This window comes from Lepisosteus platostomus, chromosome 9, assembly GCF_059453375.1.
Source record: "Lepisosteus platostomus isolate fLepPlt1 chromosome 9, fLepPlt1.hap1, whole genome shotgun sequence".
NCBI lineage: Eukaryota > Metazoa > Chordata > Actinopteri > Semionotiformes > Lepisosteidae > Lepisosteus > Lepisosteus platostomus.
In genome coordinates, this window is record NC_142619.1 from 37,836,127 (window position 1) to 37,855,000 (window position 18,874).

Consider the following 18,874-nt stretch of genomic DNA (forward strand, 5'->3'; position numbering starts at 1 on the left):
TGCCACTGGTTCTCTATACAGTGGGTCAACTTGTCTGCAACACAAAGAGCCAGCGTCTCTTTATTAAACCTGCGAACGGATCCGGCGGTAACCAGCGCCCCCCTACTTTACAAAAGGCAAACTTTGACTGCTCTTGCCCCCGAGAGAAAAAAAAAGAGGGACAAACAAACAACTTCCAAAGACTTTTTGTTTACATAGCAGGTGGACGTGACGTCACCTTGGGTCGAGGTACTCCAAAAAATAACAATATCCAACTCCGCGCGAGTACCTCCCCTGGGGCAGCGTTCTAATAAGCTAGTCCCAAATACTTAGTTGACTGTTTTTTAGATATATTCAATTCTAATAGACAAACATGCTACATCTTCTTACTGTGAGTCATGTGAGAGCAATCTAACAGGACTTAGTGTACAGTTTTTTTTCCTTTTGCATTAATAATAACAGCAGCAGTGGCTGAAGAAGAGAGCGCGAGACAACGCGTGCATCTCCGAGCCCAACGCGAGCGGAGGAATATCGCAGTTGTTATTTATTCTTCGGCTTGTTGTTCATTTTCTATTTTCTGATTAACCCACACTCTCACGTGTGAACCCTTCCAAACACCGAAACTCACTGCAACTCCCGCACAGCTGGCGGCTCTTGTTTTCGAAAAGGAAATAAATCGGCATCTCGGTAAGTTTGCACTCTTTCTGCGTTTCTCCTTTTTTTTTCTCCTGACTTTCACTTTTCTCATTACGCTGCCAGCTAACTTAACTTCACTTGTTCCTCCGGTTTGCATCTGAAATGCAACGCACACATTTAGTTGTGTGCAATATCGTGCCTTTCCAATGCTATTAGGGTTTTCTCGAAGTGTTGCATTTGATCATTTTTTTTGTGTTTCAAGCTGGTGAATGTTGATAAGTTGCCGCGATTGCATTCTTAAGCACTGCTATCGTTCTCATGCTGAGAAAGTAGCTACTTTATAGAGACGTGCAGGCGTTAGATCTCACTTTATTATTTTTTCTGGATTATTTCTAAACAACGCCTTGGCGCGTTTAAAGGATTAATGCAGACATCAAACTTTTGAAATAAATCATTTTTTTAAACTTATTGATGCATTTGATATTAATTCGACTCCTTTTGTGAATAGGTGTGTGCCAACGTGCATTTTGAAGGCAACCACTTTTTAAATAACAGTAAGAATCACTGTCTGAAAATCATTCGATTTCTTGCAACAAACAGCAAGAACGCAAAACTATGGTAAAGGGCGATAACACGATCGGTTTTTATTTTTTTACACGTTTTTAAATGTGTTCCATCATACTATAAGTAGAATTGGAATTGTGAGGATCACATCCCCGCATTTGTAGAAAGAAAGTGAAGTTCAGTTTTAAAAATGACCGGTAACCCTTTGTGGTCAACTAGAGCAACTACAGTCATTGTTTTACACGGCGATGACCACACCATCATCATTGTTGTTATGCGTTACTTTCCAATTTCACAGTTTTTTTTAAGATGAGTGTTGTGTTGGATAATACGCAACTTTAGAGGAAAATCTTCAACGTTGCCTTTTACAGACAAGAATTTTCTCTAGATGTCTATCGATTGAGATGTCGTTTTGAAAAGGTTGCTGTAGCTACGGGATGTAAAGACAGTCATGGGCAGCCGCGGATTATTATGTGTAAATGTCCTAATATTCAAAGGTTCTGGTGAGATCTGAAAGATAATTCAACGTGATATTATCACCGACCGTAGGTTTAGGTCCATATCGCACGTGACCAAAGTATAGGTTTATTCTGAAGTTTATTTTGTTAAAGTTTATCAACGGGTACATCTTAATATAGTGTACAGAGCAAGAGGTAAAAAGTTGCCGTGTATAACGGTGTATAGCGCACTCTATTTACTCAAAATTGCAATGAAAGTGCCGAAAAACGTGCCACCTTAAAATTAATATTAGTCTTATCGGTGCACTTTAAAATGTATTTTTTCAACATTCCACACACTTTCGGTAGGGACTCTACATTAAAATTCAGAATACAACTTGCTTGTCTCCATTCGCTATTTTGAACTTAAAGATTATGAAAATAAATACTAATTAAATTATGTTCGGTCAATTGGAAAAAAAGGTTTTTTAAAAGATCGTTGTTCTATGGAACTCCATTGTTATTTGTAGGTTATTTGCATGACAGTTTTACAGCTCATTACTACAATGAGACTGATGTAGTTAACAACATTGTCTAAAGTTATTAACAATATCTTTGTAGTCATGTATTTTGTGTAATTGTGAAGTTGATTACGGTTGATTACAAACCGAAGGACCCATTGTACAAAGCTTCTGTAATCTAGAGCTTTGTAAATTTTCATACTAGCTAAAAGCGTTCCCTTTTTTATTGTGGCGCACCTCCTGTTAATAATTTTTAACGGTATATTTTTATAGCTAAAACGAATAAGGAACATTGACGAAAAGTCTTACCATAGCTGACTGCGTCGTTTTCATATTCTTGAGGTCTTCGAAGCCCAATTGTTAATTTGAAATTTCATTTTGGTAGTCTGTGTAATTAGCAGATTGGAGGGGTAGTTCTTATCACAGAGTGCATTACTATTAGTCCCTGGCCTTTTTTAACAGTTTCGGTCAGCGCTGCAGCTGTAACTGGGCTTGAAAATAACTCGATATCAGTTGCGTGTACAACCAGCAGAGTACTCCGACAGATCCCTCACACCTAATCCGTGGTCAATTTCCCCCATTAATTTACAAGGGTTTAGTCCTGACTGTTTTTAGCAACAGCAGATTTTTTTGGACGAGTATTCTGAAGTGAAGGTCTGTACCATCAAATTTAATCACGTTTCGTTGATTAAAGGTAAAATCACATTTAATGAATACCTTGTGATACTATGTCAGCATTGTAAGCCTTTTCCTGTTTAAAGTTCTGTAGTTTTTGACTTATCTGACAAAGTGTTTCGGATTGTGAAACTAGGAATGATAGTTTACTCCACACTTCAGTAACATCTAGATTTCTGATAAATTGTGCTCCTGTTTGTTGAGTGGTTGGGCCCAGTACATTATGTAGATGCACCTGCGTGAAACATAAAATCTATTCATTGATGATTAAGGTCATAACTATGAACAGTTTTGAGTGTCCCAGCTTTTTTCACTCCTTTAAAGTAGTGTTGCAGCTTCTCAAATAATTACTGTTCAGGGAGTTGTCCTTGCTCATTTTTATAACCACCCCAGAATGAATGTCATTTGAAGTTGACCATGTATAGTAGATAGATTTCAAATTGTATATCATTGATTCATTGGTATACACACACTGTAGTTAAAAGTAGCTGCAGCTTTCACCTATGATTTCTGAAATAAAAAAAAACTTGAAGAAACTGCTTGGTTCCACTTAAAGATGAGTTAGTTGCTTATAATTCAGAGTGAATCCATTTTTTGGGGGGAGACATTTTTGAAACCTTCATTTATGCTGCATGAAATAATTAGATAATCACTTGCCAGTTTCTTCTACATATAAAAAAAGGATTGGAAGCTTACATTAAATTGTGTTATGCTTGAAGTAAATACCCATTTTTACTTTGAAAACTAATATTTTGGGAAATGCATTAAGAAATTAATTTGCTTTTTGTGGTACAATACAAATTACAGCTGAGTGTTAAGTTTATTTGATCATTTTCTTGCGGTAAACTTCACGTTGTCTATGCCAAGTTTTTTCCCTCCGCCCCTCTCCTAACAACGTGTGGTAAAGATATATTGGTGCTTGTTCAACCTTGGAGGGGTTTTCAGTGTTTTGGAAAAACTGGAAAAAGAAAAGCTTGTGTACTATGGTTTCATTTGTCAAAACATTGTCTTTCCCGAAGTCTGCCAGTGTTTTAACGTATGGGCTTCATGTATAAATAAACTGTGCTGGACTAAGCCTAATAGCAATTAAACTGGAAATGTTTCTGTTTTTATCACTGCAAACTTCATAGAAATGTTTCCATGACAACCTCCATGCTAGTTAAGGCAACCAGAGGTGATCAACAGTTTATATTTTTTCTCCAGCAAGAATGGAATCTGTGTTGACAGTTTTGGCCTTTAATGGCACTTTTGTACCGCGTGAAAGTATTTGTTTACCAGATCATATGCTGTTAGCTGTCAGCCTGAGATAGATTGACTTCTTGTGATAAAAGACTGTATTACATGTTTAAGAGGCTCCTACACTTTAATTATCCAAATCAGTGTGTGAGTTTTTTTTTCAGTGCTTCAGTGCATTGTAAATGATAGACACTTAGACTTTAAAATCTACTCTTGGTTACTTTCTTCTCAAGCCTGGCTTGCGCGTGTTTATTTTTAATGTTAATGCCAAGCATTTCATCCTGAAAAAAGGAAGCTGGGTGGGGGAGAGTGGACGTTGTAAAAACATTGAAAAAGCTTAATGCTTAATTTTATGAAAAATTTAATCTGTAGTCGTTTGAGAATAAATTATGCACTGAAGAATATGCAGTAGGGGTGTTTGAATAGCTGCAATAGCAGATGGCACTTATTTACCATATGAACCAACAGCAGTAGTTTTCCAGTTATGTGGTGGTTGTATACAAGACTGCGGGCGTGCTGTCTTGTAAGAGCTTTTTGGTATGTTTTAGTATCCAAGTTGCTCTACTGTAGCAATCAAAGTGGAACTGTGTTTTGAACTGAAACCCTTTTCTTGAGAACAAAAGCCTGGACTTTCAGGGAAATGCTGTACAGTATGTGTAATAATACTTTTCTCTGTAGTCTGTAGGTCCCATGTTAAATGCTGTTACGTATCTACTACAGCAACTTTATACATTTAGAAGGTTAAGGCAGGATTTATATCTACTCCTGCAAACAACAGTTCAGCACAGATTTGAGAAAAATAAAAAAAAGTGTTTCCAGCCTTCTCTTACTCACAGTACTCCGAATCCTGTTCTTTATTCCATTTGTTTCTGAAGGTGGTAGAAAAACTCGGAACAGAGGTGCTGCCACAATTCCGTCATTCCTCATTCTAGCAAGATGCAGAGCAACCTTTCCTGAAGGTCTGAGTTTAAAAATTATAGAGCTCACTGATTGGTTCGTGGGTTTTTTTCCTGTTTAGAGGGGTGGGTGTGGATCTAAGAGCATAGCCAATGGATTTATGAAAAGTTATTTCTTAATTAAAAAAATTAAAGAATACAGATGGGTGGCCCATGAATTTGACTCTTCATGATTGACAGTACTGTGTACCTGTTTATTTTGTATGAGTATATCTCTCCACTGTATTTTTTCAGAAGCAGTGGTCAGAACCATCTGTACTCACTGTAATTACAGTGAAAAGTGAAAGTGGGATGGACCAGTTTAACTGCTAATTACTTTTAAGTCATTCTCTCTTAGATTGGAGGGTTCTGTACACTGTGTTGTTACGTAAAAGCTTATGATGTCTGACGCTGTTTTTGTCTTGTAGGGGTCAGTCTATTTATGTGATTACATTTTAATCCTGACATAGTATGAAATTGTGCTTTGTACCTGAAATTCAGTTGTCAGGTAACAAAAGGTTTCAATCAAGCAAAAGAAGCTAAGAGCAAGTAACAGTGATAGCAAAATAATGCCTCTTAGTAACTTGCACATGCAGTTTTCTCTTTAGTCAAATTATTCTTTTCTAATAATTTCAAGATGGAGTATTCAATTTGTGATGAAGTAACTAAATCAAATAAATTAAAACATTATACAATTCTAAATGGAAATTGTTTTTTAAGTTATTAAAATGTATTAAATAGAGGGTTTCATTATCTTTTTATCCTATCATCCTTTAAATTAACTGAATCTGTTATTCAGAATAAAAATGGAAAATGTCTGTTTGTGATTTCCAATCTCTAAGCAGATTTCAGAATAAATAATTTTATATGGCTCAAATTTGTTTCAAGTACATTCTGCATATTTTTTCTGTTCTTTGACCAGTGGATTAACTTTTTTATTTTTTAATTGGAGCATTGGTCATCCACAAGCACTTTACCATGCGTTACTGTAGAATAGTTTAATTTAGGAAAATATGGATTTAGCTGTTGGCTGAAAGTTAAAAGATAGGCTTTTCTATAGACTGGGGAGTTGAGCTGCGGTAGACAATTTTACAAAAAAATTGTAAGAAATTGTTTCAGTGGTAAAACTAACATTCATACAGATTATTAATGTGTGATCACGTGAAGGTAAAAAATCTTTTCAGTGAGGAAACCACATCCATCACTTTTAAAATGTATAAATCGGAACCTTTTCATTGCTTGTTCTTTAATAAAATAAAGGTTTCTGTTGGGCAAAGTTTTGTTCTTTGGCGTTTTAATACTGGTATGTTCTTAGGTGAAGATAGAAGCAAAAGCTCTCCAAAATCAATTTCAAGACAGATTTGTGCTGGCTCATGATGTATTATACAGAATATTTAAAAATGCTAATGATTTTGTGTTTAATGAACTATTTGGATTGCATACAGCCATGCTTTTTGATTAGTTATGCACTCCTATAGCAAGTTTAATGTAGTAGAGAGAGAATAGCAGTTTTAAGGTGATGAAGCAAAAATAAGAATTTTGCATTGACTGCTCTTTAGTTTCAAAATATACTTTAGAAGTTTCCTAAACTTTAAAATATAACCCAATAATAAACCCAGTGGCACTAGGCACTTAAAGAAAGAATGCACTGTGGATGTTCTTGTGTGTAGATGCATTATAAACAAGCTGTTAACAATCTAAAAGGCGATGTCTAGGTTTTGGAAAACCTTTCAAAGTATCTTAATTTACTGTCTATTATTGTGCAAATGTGATGTAGCATGCACAAATTGTAAACTCACAGCATACAGTAGTGAAAGGGGGAGCCAAAATGTGGGGTTAAATCCCTCTCTGTTATTTGCTTTATTAATACACAACAGTACTAAAAAGGGACATGGTGACAGCTGCAAGCGCTGAGTGGTAGGATCTGAAGTCTTCAGATGAAAAGACATCGACATTGTGGTTCTTACCAGCAAGAAAGGTCGTTCCATGCTCTGAAACGGGTACACTGATAAAAGCAGCTTCACCCTTGAATTATTAGTTTGGTTACGTCTGTGTGAAAGAACGGCCACACTCGTAGGTAGTGATAAGTGACCTTCATGATCAGTGCAATACAGCAGCTAAAGGGAGTTCGTACAGCAAAGTGCAGAACCCTCTTTTGCAGTGGCTCAGGTTTTTAGGTGTCTACTACTTCTGTAATTATAATACAGTGTGTTCATGTGGAGCCGTATGCTCTTTCTTTAGCCCGTAATTGTAAAAAATGGATAAAGCATAATAGCTTAACAGACTGAGCAGATCCCCATTCATCTTGTTTGCTGGTGGATAGGACTTTGAAATCTGTAAATAAAAGTGAAAGTTTAGGATGCCTGAACATTGAAAACAAAAATCACATATGGAGACAGGAGATGTACATTGACCTATAGGATAACCCCTTGCCAAATGAGATTTCTGACAGACATGATTCTCTCTTCCTTCTCCCTGCATGAATTCTGCTTCTCTTTTAATGATTTAGCTGCTAAAGGCTTAGAACATAAGAACGAATGAGGCCATTCAGCCCATCTAGCCCAAATGATAAAATCAGAACCTCAGGTGGCCCTCAATTGTTTTTCCTTGTGGGCCACTTCAAGATGGTCCCTTTAATCACTGGGCCAAGACGTGTTTTGGAATGTGTGACTAACACAGGCACAGAGCACAAGGCAGGCCATCAATGTGTGTTGGACTGACAGGCGTTCCATACTCTATATAGTTTTACTTAATCTGGTTGATAGGATGACGGCCTTGAACTTGATTAACAAAAAATGTTGCAGAAAAAAATGAGCAGAGTATTACAAATCAATGTACTGATCATTTTTTGACACTGGATGCAAATTCTCTAAAGGCTCACCTTTGGACGTTATTTTAGCTTTTGAGATGTCTTTGAGGCCCGTCGGTTACCTTCTTGTTTCGACCAGAGGTAAGGGCTTCTTGGTTTAAAAGTTGGGGCGGTACTGGGACGGGAGACCTGGAAGTGGTGTTGGTGGCCCAGTAGACTGTGTTCCTCCCTTGGGCTGGAATTTCCAGACTGATTTCCCAGCATGACGAGTGGGGGGGGGACACTTTCCAAGGTGTCCATTTGTCTGACCTCCCCAGTATCCCCCCTCAGTTTCACTGTAGGAGCAATTTCACACATCCCCACCTGATGGGCTGTGGAGTGGGGCTGCTGCACACCTCCCGAGACGATACCGCGTTTCAGTGGTGGATGAAGAAGGTTCCCTTTTATGTCTTAAGTGCTTTGGGATTCTTTGGGATGAAAAGCACTATATAAATGCAAATTGTTAGTATTAAAATTATAAATGAATCACTTAATCGCAGTTTGAAAGATGCATGTTTTGAATGGGAGGGGTGGACCTGAGCACTTGCACAAACACGTTTAATGTGCTTATGGCAACTTGTGGCTGTGCAGGTTTTAAAAGGTGAACAGCATTTTAAATTGCTAAGCAGCTGTGGTTGTGATCATTAAAGGTTAAATAAGTAAGGGGCTGCAATTTGTTTTAGATTTAGAGGTTTCTATATTACAATAATTAATGTGGGAACGGGGAAAGGAGGAAGCTTGCATGTAAAAATACTTCCTATTAACGATTTTGATATTAACGATGTGCAAGACAATAGCGTGGAAATATGCATTATGTCAATAATAAACTGCTGTGATGGGAGTTTCTAAAACTGTTTTTATAGGCCTAATTCTTTCAAATCTGGACATTTTAAATGTACGCTTTGGGCTGAATTTCACTTAGTAACATAAGTAACTATGAACTACAGTAACACTTCAACACCTGAATACCAGTCCTGTGAAACTGAGTTTGGTAAGAATCCGTTAGTGACAGCATTGCGTTTCTGATGTGACTCTGATGCTGTTTTTTCAGAGATTATTTATTATATTAGACTTTCAGTTACTTTAGACAAGCATTTGTTTAACCACGGTCTTTGGTGGTTTTACTGTAATTTTCAACAATCAATGAGTGCTTCTAACTTATCAATTGCACAGCTTCAGTGAATTATTTGCCAGCCAGCCACATTGCAAAGTATCACGTGGCTGTGCTGCTGCATTTTCCTTTGGGATAATCTTAGTCCAATGTAGTGGAACTATAGAAGGTTGCTAAAAACACTTTTGTTTTCTTTGGGGACCGGCAAGGGAAAAGTTTAAAGTTACAGTTTTTATTTGAAGTGCCTTTGTAGGTTTGCATTGTAAGAGACTCCCAAGTATTTGCATGCTTAGCAAATAAGGTGGCTACGCCTTGTTGTGGCAAAAAGAATATTCATCTTCCTGCCATTTTAATCACCAGTTCATTGTGTAAATACCAGCTTTTCTTCATGTTTATTAAAGTGATCATAAGATAACATGAATATTCCTGATGTAACTTGAATGTGATTTTTTTCCCCCATCATGTAAGGTTCAGACATTGGGGAAAGTATTGTGTGTTTTTCAGCTTTTGCAAGTACTTGTGAGGATGCCTCTTGAAAACCTTATTGGTAAATTATTATTTTTTATCCCAGTATTATAAACCCTTTTTACTTTTACCTTGAACTAATTTTGCCCCCCCTTTAAACCATTTGTGGTATTATTCATCATTAATTTACTTTTATTTCCTGTAATACATTCATTTACTACTTCTCAGCAAGTTTTTAGTTTGGATTGTTTTAGAGATGTATATATCATTTGCTTTAATATTACCAATTTGTAATTTTTCTCTTCTAACCTCTTGTAGCAAAATGCTAATCTGTTTTCAATGGTTTTTGACCATTGAATAAGTTGACTAGGAGCCTCATATCCTCCCCTGAATTTTAGTTGTCACACCTAATATGTATTTTGAGGGAGTGTTATTTACTCTGGGGGAAAAAATAAATCATTCATACCTAGCTTCTGAAATTCAATTTAAAATTTTATTGAAAAAAATAAAATGTGGACTTTTTCCTGAGTGGTTTCATACCAAAATATGAAAACTGGGTTTCACCTTTTATTGTGCACAAAGGGCATCTACCTTTTATCTAAAGAATGTTTAAATATGGTTTCATTTTAATTATTGAAATACCTCATTTCTAGTTGAGCAGTGTGGTAAAGATGAAAATGTAAGAGCTGAAGCATATGAACGGAAAATTCTTAAAAATCCCTTTTGCCACGCTTTGAAGGAAAATGTTGTGCAAAACGCAGAGCTGTTCAGTTGTTAAAAAAGTTGAAAAGTTTTTGCTTTCCAGAGAAGATCATAGACATGCACTCCTGAGCTTTAAGGTATATTCAAGGAATATTTCGATGTGAGGCTGAAAGAAATCACTTCAGTTCTGAAGACTGAAGACGACTGTAATACGACCAGATAAAAAAATGTTGTCTGGAACAAAACTCAGTCATGTTGTTGAAACTGACGTTCTGGCTTCTTTCAGGAAACAGCTGGACATCCTTGGGTCAATTAGCTACTTGTAACCAAATGAGCTAGATTGAAGGGTCGAATGGCCTGCTCCTCCTAGTAACCTCTGTTGTCTCCAGGTCTCCCTACTGCCACTCTATCTTAAAAAACAACACCTCACATTAACACTTGTGGCCATTTAGTAAGTTGATGTTTTATAACAAAAGCTTTAAGAGACCTAAAAATGGATGTGCTGAATACACCAAAAAGCATTTCACAGGGTGAATCTTATACACCTGATTTAATGTTGATGGTATAACGTATTTCACGCAACTTGGAAATTATTTTTAGACCAGACTCAAAAGGCAGACAACCTGCCATTTAACATGGCATGCAAAAACATCCTAAATGAAAGTGAGAGACTGACATCAAAGTCGGTCTGGAAGGAGTCCACTGGAAAAATGCAAGGATACAGAATGTTTTTGGCGCTGATGTATATGACGAAAAGACTTGGCAGAGGGCTTTGTGCTGAAGTTCCACTATAAGAAATTGATAGCCCCAAACTATGTGCATTATCAATTGTAGGAAATTGGAGGGGAGCAGGAAATTTTTATAACAGGTTAGCTCTGAAGGAAATATTTACTCAAAATTACTTATTTACATAAGATGAAAATTTTTAGAACTTTTTAGAGTATTTGACAGTCTGTGGTTACTGATGAGTGATGATATCCTCATCAAAAGATCAGTGTGTCTTGGACACATGGTACTCTGATATATTTACATGCACTCTGGGTTAGACCTTGGTGGAAGAGGGCTTTGTCGATTGTTTAAATGAATTAAAGTGATTTTTAACAGAGCAACTGGAATCGTATAGTTACATGTTGAAGGCATGCAATGATCTTGAAGGCCTTTTGCCAATATCAGCGCACATGAGTTGTTATGCCCATATTGTAGCCCTTGCCAGAACCCTTCACTGTTGGCAAACCATTGCCGGGTGTGATGAGTGGTTTGTACACGACATCCTGATTATGGTATCCTGCTCTGTGGAGTTCTTGTTGTACAATTTTTACATACTGCTTGTACCCCAGGTTGGAACTTGGAAGTTAACTGATCTGCAGTTGCTCCCCTGTTTTGCCTTGCACTTTGAACAAATCCTCGGACATTATGATCCTGGAGTAGGATTTTCTTTCCATCTTTTCCTTGGATTTTAATGCTGGTGTTGGCATTGACACTGCTCGTTAAATGTCGTTGAACTGTCTTGGTCATTGAAGCTCCTGTTAAACATGTTCCAACAATCACTTTTTCAGCCATGCTAATCATAATTATAGGCAACCACGTCTGTCCAGGATTGTTATGAATGGCCCTAAGCAGACTGGGATGTTATTTGCTTAATTAGTACCTGAACCACACCTGCGTGGAAAGTTTCAATATATTTGGTGTCTCTTGTTTACACAGGTGTTGCCCACTACCTGTACAGTTTTCATAAAACTAGGGCTGCATTAAATCAAACAAATGTGGGTGGTGAATTCAAGAATATGTAGGTTATTTGCTATAAAAGATAAATCAATTTAGTGGCTACTTTCATCCATCGTGTAACTTGTATGATTGTGCTTCAACTCTCCATTTGGTATACTGTAGTGAGGGAGTTTTGACAGACAAGCCCATCCTTAAAATATTCAAGATTGGGAGTATGTGCCCCATTTACTTGTAATGCTAAAAGCGACTAGATATGTAAAACTGACTGTCGAAATGATTGGGCATTTGGTTGTAAAACTGTATTCAAAACTGTGGTGGTAAAACTGTGTCAATTTCTCATATTATGTGGTAAAGGTATTGGTGCACCTTGATTAGATGCCATTTGAAAAAAAAAACTCAGTGCTTGTACGACAAACGCTAGCTTTACTGCTACTATGAGTTAGGATAAATGAGTGCATTTCATATTTTCTTCTGATGGTCTGTAAATTCCTCTGAAACAGGAACAGTCCTCCTCCTGGTACTCACTTTTTTTTAATGAACTATCATTTTGATGAAAGGCTTCTTGATGGAGACTTCACTTGTAATTCTTTTGAACTCAGAAGTAAAGATTAAGATGTCTTTTACCATTTGCTAAAAACATCTTGACTCTCAACTTGTAGCTCACTCTAGATTTCCTGCTTATCTGAGCCATTTTTATCTGACTACTTATAGCCCTGCTACCTCCTGGGTAAATATGATTGTTCTATCTAGTAAAACCTTGATTATAAAAACTGATTTTATATTTGAGGGATGGTTTTAAATCTTCTTGGGTTGGGACAAAAATCAACAAGTAAAGGACTTTTGCTAAATTATCAGTGTCTGTTCAACTTAAATATATCTAGTAGATTTTGCTATCATTTAACAGTAAAAGCAATATACAGTATACATGTCTGGTTGTTATAAGTTATTGCATTCCTGATCACTGTATACGTGGCACGGTTTTTCTGCGAGAGAGAATCAACTCGTGCCTGGTTGGAGCAATATTAAGAATTCATAAACAAGAATGGTAATAATGTTGTAGGACTAGATAAAGGTTCCAACAAAGAAAAAGTACACGAGTGTTTTAAAATGACAAATGTAGCTTATACATTTGAAATACAGTAATATTGAATGCATCGATTAATGTTTTACCACTATTTGCCAGTTGAATGTGTATCATTTTGCCCTGTGTTGTAACATACACTGTGATTTTATGAACATTTGCCAATAATGGACCACCCGTCCTCCGAATTAGTCTGTTAAATTGAGGTAAAAATAATTTTATGGAGTAAGGCATGAATTCATTGTCACCTATCGATTTCTCTGAAGTGTCATAGATTTTGAACATTAAACATTGTGTGCGCGCGATACAAGAGTGATACATTGTTGGAAAAATGCTGACAATCTCCAAGTACAGTGTTTATTGTTTATTGTTAGAGGATAGCGGAGAAGGGAGTCCGATACAAGATGTCTCCCATTTAGGAATGCCGCCCTACGGGGCCATCGTATTTGTGTGTAGTTTTAGATATACCCCTTATTTTGCTTTTTAGAAGCTGGTCATAGTTTCCTTTGTAGGAAGGAGTAGTGAATGGCATATTGGCAGCCTCAGGTTATGTCTTTTCCCAGAGGAAAGAGGAAGCTAGTGACCAAAATGATCGAGAAAGCGCTTAAAAAAGATACAAAGGCAAGAGCAGAAAATGTGAAAATGGACACCACACATAATTAATGGAATAACCATCTGAAGAGGAATCGGTCGTTTGTTCTGTCTTTACAGTCCTAAAATTAGTTTCCACATTTCAAAATGTCTTCATATCCTCCGAGACACAAATGTCCATGGCGAGGTATTCATTTTCTCTTGTGAAATATTTATGATATCTCCTATGGATGTGAAAAATGTTAAGATTTTCTCAAAAAAACTGTTGCCCTCAGCATATTAAAATGTTTTTTTTTTCATAAGAGCAGTAGCTCAGCTTTAGTTTGCACTTTACAATAGTCTCTTTTGCAAGAAAACACACTTATTTTCTGCATTGACACTGGGTATCACCCCTTTATACAGCAGGGCGTTTTACTGGAACCGTTCAGGTGAAGTCACTTGCTTGGGGGAACAACAGCATTTCACCAGGGATTTGAACCCACAGCCTTCCAGTTACAAGTTCAGAACCCTACCCACAGCTCCAGACCACTAAGCCAAAATGAATTTAAGAAGTTAAATTTTGATCTGTGATGTTTCTTACATAGATCATGTTCTTTTCTGTAGATTTTTGTTAGTTTTCAGTCCACCTTTGCTCTTTTTAGGCTATTTTCAGCAAACATTGGTTCTGGAAATTTTAAGACTTGCAAAAATGTGCAGTGTTTCAGCAGTGACCATTGGAGCACTGAGTGACAAGAATGTGTTTCTTTGTCACATTCCAGCTTTCCTGGAGTTAGACCTAATGAATCTAACAGTTGTGAAGCTGGTATTGAAATGAGTGATAAACGTTTGATATACATGTGATCGGTTTTTAGTTTTGTTTTCTGTGTGCATTCTCAAAGCGAATAAGCTTCTTTTGTGTGAAACCTGTGTAATTCTCACCTTTATAGACAGTTAAATGCCACTTGTGCCCCTCTGTGCCATAGGGAAGAGAAAACGGACTGTAATATGTTGCTGGGGAAAAAGTTTGTTGGATGGAGGGTTGTCTCTTTTAAAGATGGGGTATAGTTTGTAGGGAATGGCAAGGTTGTCAATAGATTGAAAACCGCCAGCAGATAAGTGAGTATACTATACATCAGTGAGCCAAACAGGAAGAGAAGAATTCTGAAATCTTTTTGAAGCCATAGCAACTTTGATTTTCCTTAAATTTCAAAAGAAATACCATGTAAAATCCAGTTTACCTGACATTACCTTTACCCCACATTGCTCCCCAGCGTAACAGCTGAACTAGAAAGCAGGTGGTGGTGGCAAAACAAAAATCAGAAGACGCTGCAGAGATGACCCCCTTGTCATTCATTTTTAACAAGCTTTATAGTTATCTAATTATATAGCCATGTGTGGATATTCCTGAGTTCTGAGTCCGTATTTTTAAAACAAATTTGTGTAACGGGGACAGCAGGTGGGTGTGGAAAACACTGTGTTCACCCTGAATTGCCACCTGACTGCATACTGTATGTGTGGGTTATACTGTGACACTGATGATGTAAGGAGAGTGCAAAAAATGTTACTTCGGAATCTCTTCCTGAAACAGCACTTCACAGCAGCAGAAAATTAGTAGGGACTATATATATACACACCTAACCCAACCTTTACTGGATTTTGAAATCTTGTTTTTAATTATTTGTACAGTACCAAACACTTCTTAAAAGTTCACATTTACTGTATTTCAAATGGACAGATCTAAAAGAATGTCTTGTGAGCATTGTCCCTTGGTAGCTACAGAAAATATATTGTAGACACCATCTAGACTACTTGTCTCCTGTTTAATGTTTTACTTCCTTAAGTTTCTGAATTAGAGATCTCAATAGGCTGGACAATAAAATAAAAGCAGAGGCTATCATGGCATGAAAATAGTTTATTAAGCCACCAAAATCATGTCAACCATTTGTATGTGCTGAGTGTTGTCCTTGATAAATATTAAGATTTTTGAACAGTACATAAGTAATGCTGAGCAGATGCTTTATATTAATAAAGATTAACTTCAGGTACATCATTCAGCAAGCTTGAACACGTAAGTGTTTAATTGTAATTATATAAAAATGAGCATGATCAGTGTATCATTTAACAAATCTGTGGTTATCAAAGAAAATGAAGCTGAAGCACATTTAAGAGTAAGCGCTTTCTTCCTTACATTTTAGCTCGCCAAATTAGCCACAAACAACAGATACATAATCGTTCGGGCTGGGATAAACTTCTTATTTTGAACCACTCCTTGGGACTGATGTTAATCTGGGCCACTAAAGCCGAGCTGATATCAGTTGGCAGTTTGAAGTCGGTATGACACAGCCCGTATCAGAGATGGAGTGCCAGTTGGTGGAGGGACATGCCCCCTGCTGACAGCACCTCATGTCTGCAAGCTGTGTTTCTGAGAGAGCCGTGTCAGACTAGTTGCGCCCCAACTTCAGGTAGACCAGTCAGCTAGTGACATTTCCCAACCTCGAACCCGGGTTTGCTTTCTGCCCCAGTGGGCAGTTCCCCAGTGGACCCATTTGGGAGACCACATCTTATGCATTTAAAGAACGTGACTTGGTTAAAACGTTAGAGAAACTGGTGTGAGTGGAACTAACAGATTTGGTTCAGTGAAGTAATTGCAAGCTCAGGCGGAATTAAACCCCAGAAGCTCTATAGTTCTCCGGGACCAGGGCTTCCAAAATCTGCAGGAGCTGCCTTGTTTTCAAGGATAGAAAAAATGTTGAAAATATGCACAATAAAGGAACACTAAAAAATTCTAAAGAGTGTATTTTAAAGAACATTTTGAATTGAAAATGTTGTGCAATTTCAGAGAACCTTAAAAGCGTTAGTCATTTAATGTAAGCAAAGTTCTTCATTTCTAGTGCCTGTAAAACAGTTTGATTTAAAAAGTCACAATATAGCCACGTTAAAAATTTCATAAATGTTTATTACCGGAAGTGACTTTTGATTTCAAGACTGTGGAATTTAAAGGCACTTGCTATTTGCAAATGTGTTCATTTTTTAGTTCGGTCTAATGTGGTTTCTGGTCAGAGTTTACCAGAATAGAACTAGGCAGAGATTAACTGGTCAGGGTCAGGGTCATTTAAGATAAAAGATGTTTAATATGTACAGTTTATAGCTGTCCAGTGATAAGTCTTCCTGCACAATTACTGGGCTAATATCAATAATAAAAGTTAAAACTATGGGGTCTGATATTTAAAATCACTGTAGGAAGGAGAAGCAATTTCAAGAACTGTTTTATTTTTTTTAATTGTTGTATTGTCATGATTGGGTGCATCACAGATTCTCTTTAGTATTCAGACCTCTTGGCATAGTCTAGAATAAGTCTTTTTTTTTGGAGGTTCCAATTACCCTGTGTATAAGTCCTTTAGGGTCTTTTGACTAGACATGCTATGTTCTCATACTGATTTTATTTTGAATTAATACCATCCCATGAATCTGGATTGTAGCCCTCTGCTTTAATTGATACAGTTAATTTAAAATGTTCTTTAATGTGTGATTACTCGCACACTTACTGTGGTAATATTGGTAATAGAAATTAAAACTGTAGGGCACCATATTCAAAAGACTTAGGTGGCACGGTAGGAAGGGATGAGAATAAAGCACTTAATTGGTTTGAATATTGGGCCCTAAATATTTTCTCGGAAGCGTTACTTTTTCAAATGTCTTACCTCTGTTTGTTTTATTGTAGTGTTAACATGCAGTGTAAACTAGTTTAATGATTCTGAAAATGTAAAACACAAAATGTATAAATACTGTTGCATGGAGGGACATAGTTCCTTGTTGGAACTAGAGACATTTTGAAGAAGCACTTAAATTTGAAGAGAGAAAATAGGTGCCAAACCAAGCTTTGTTTGAGAGGCTATTGCATGGATCCTTTCTCTCCCAGGAAGTCTTTGATATAAAATGATGCTGTAAAGAGGTTTTTCTTGATAAAATAATTTTAATAAATAAATTAAGTTCTCATTAAATTACCTTTTAGGTATGAAAAAATGGCGATGATTAGATTTCTCTTTTGAAGTGATGTTCAAAAAGCCTGATACATTAATCCATTTAAGATTATGTAAAAATATTTTTAACATTCGAAGAATTCATTTGACGTGCACTTGTACTAAAATTTCAGGAACTGTGACCAGCATTTTATATTCACAATCTTTATGTTAATGTAGTTCACTCTTCAGCAGTTGAATAAAATTAATTCATTGTACTATATTTAAATAATAAACATGCGTTGAAAAATATTGTGCGTTCAAAAATCATTGTTAATCGCAACCTATTTTCATTATTTTATGTTAGTATTAGTATTTCACTATTATTATTCAGTTAACTTTTCTGTACCCTTGTTAAAATTAAGATCCGGTAGAAAGTGACACCTGATGTTATTTTTATTACTGAATGTTATTCATTAATTACTTTGCAGTAGCAGAGAGGCTGAACACCCACTCTCGATGAACTGAGGTTGGCTGTAAAAATACACAAATATTTTTACCAATGTGTTTTTAATTTAAAAAATTGATATTGAGCTTACTGTAACTTTTAATGTAGCATTTGACAGCGAAATGAAGTTTATTCTGTTTCCACAGTTACTTCAAACTGTGCAGTACAAATTTATGTTTTGTGTTATTTTTTCCCTTTTGCATGTTACAAAAATATGTTTGAAAAAACAGATTTGTGATTGTAACGTCTTTTGACAAGCACATTAGGCTGTAGAAAGAGCATCAAGCTGGAGGCTTAGGGCATATGGTGTTACCTTCTGCTAGCATAGCTCTAGAACAAGTTACAACACTCATGAAGGGTCATGTGCAGTCTCAGGTTTGTTCCTTTAGTCTGCGTTTTACAAATAAAAATAGACAAAAAACACGCAGGGTGAAGGGGGGCTTTGGGTGGACACCAAAGGACAGAACAAATATAATACTTTTCCTGTAAAATTAAGTGAATACTGAACAGTCCATAGCAGGTGTGATTTTTCTTTAAAAAACAGACAAGGTTGTGAAATTTTAAGCTTCAAGTAAGGGATCTCTATATCCTTGTTCATGGATTCAGTATTCTAATTATCTTCTGACAGTTTGAATTCTTTACATTCTGAACTGTCCTCTACATTAATTGAAACCTCGATTGCTAGAAGTACCATTCAAAGTATATGCCATTGAAATTGATGAAATATGAGTAATTTAATTAGAACCATTTTTAATCTTGGAGAAAATATGAAAGGAATGTAAAGTCTTATTTTTTGTAGCTTGTGGTTGAGCTTTAAATAGTCCAGTCCCTAAATTATAGTATTCATTTTAGTTTAAATCTGATCCTTCTGGTCATTTTAGGTGTACATAAATGGCATTTTTTAAGATACAGTTTCAAAAGA

General features: G+C 36.4%; 1 protein-coding gene across 8 annotated transcripts in view; it reads left to right on the forward strand.

The window, feature by feature from the left end:
* The window catches only part of foxp2 (forkhead box P2), a 186,078-nt gene continuing 167,204 nt past the window's right edge, over positions 1-18,874 (forward strand). For 3 of the 8 annotated variants that reach the window (XM_088644892.1, XM_088644896.1, XM_088644897.1), the window contains exon 1: positions 4-666. The gene's annotated coding sequence lies outside the window, so the exon portion shown is untranslated. Of the gene's footprint in view, positions 667-18,874 lie in introns of all 8 variants that reach the window. The other 5 variants (XM_088644887.1, XM_088644888.1, XM_088644891.1 and 2 more) reach the window with 3 other exon arrangements.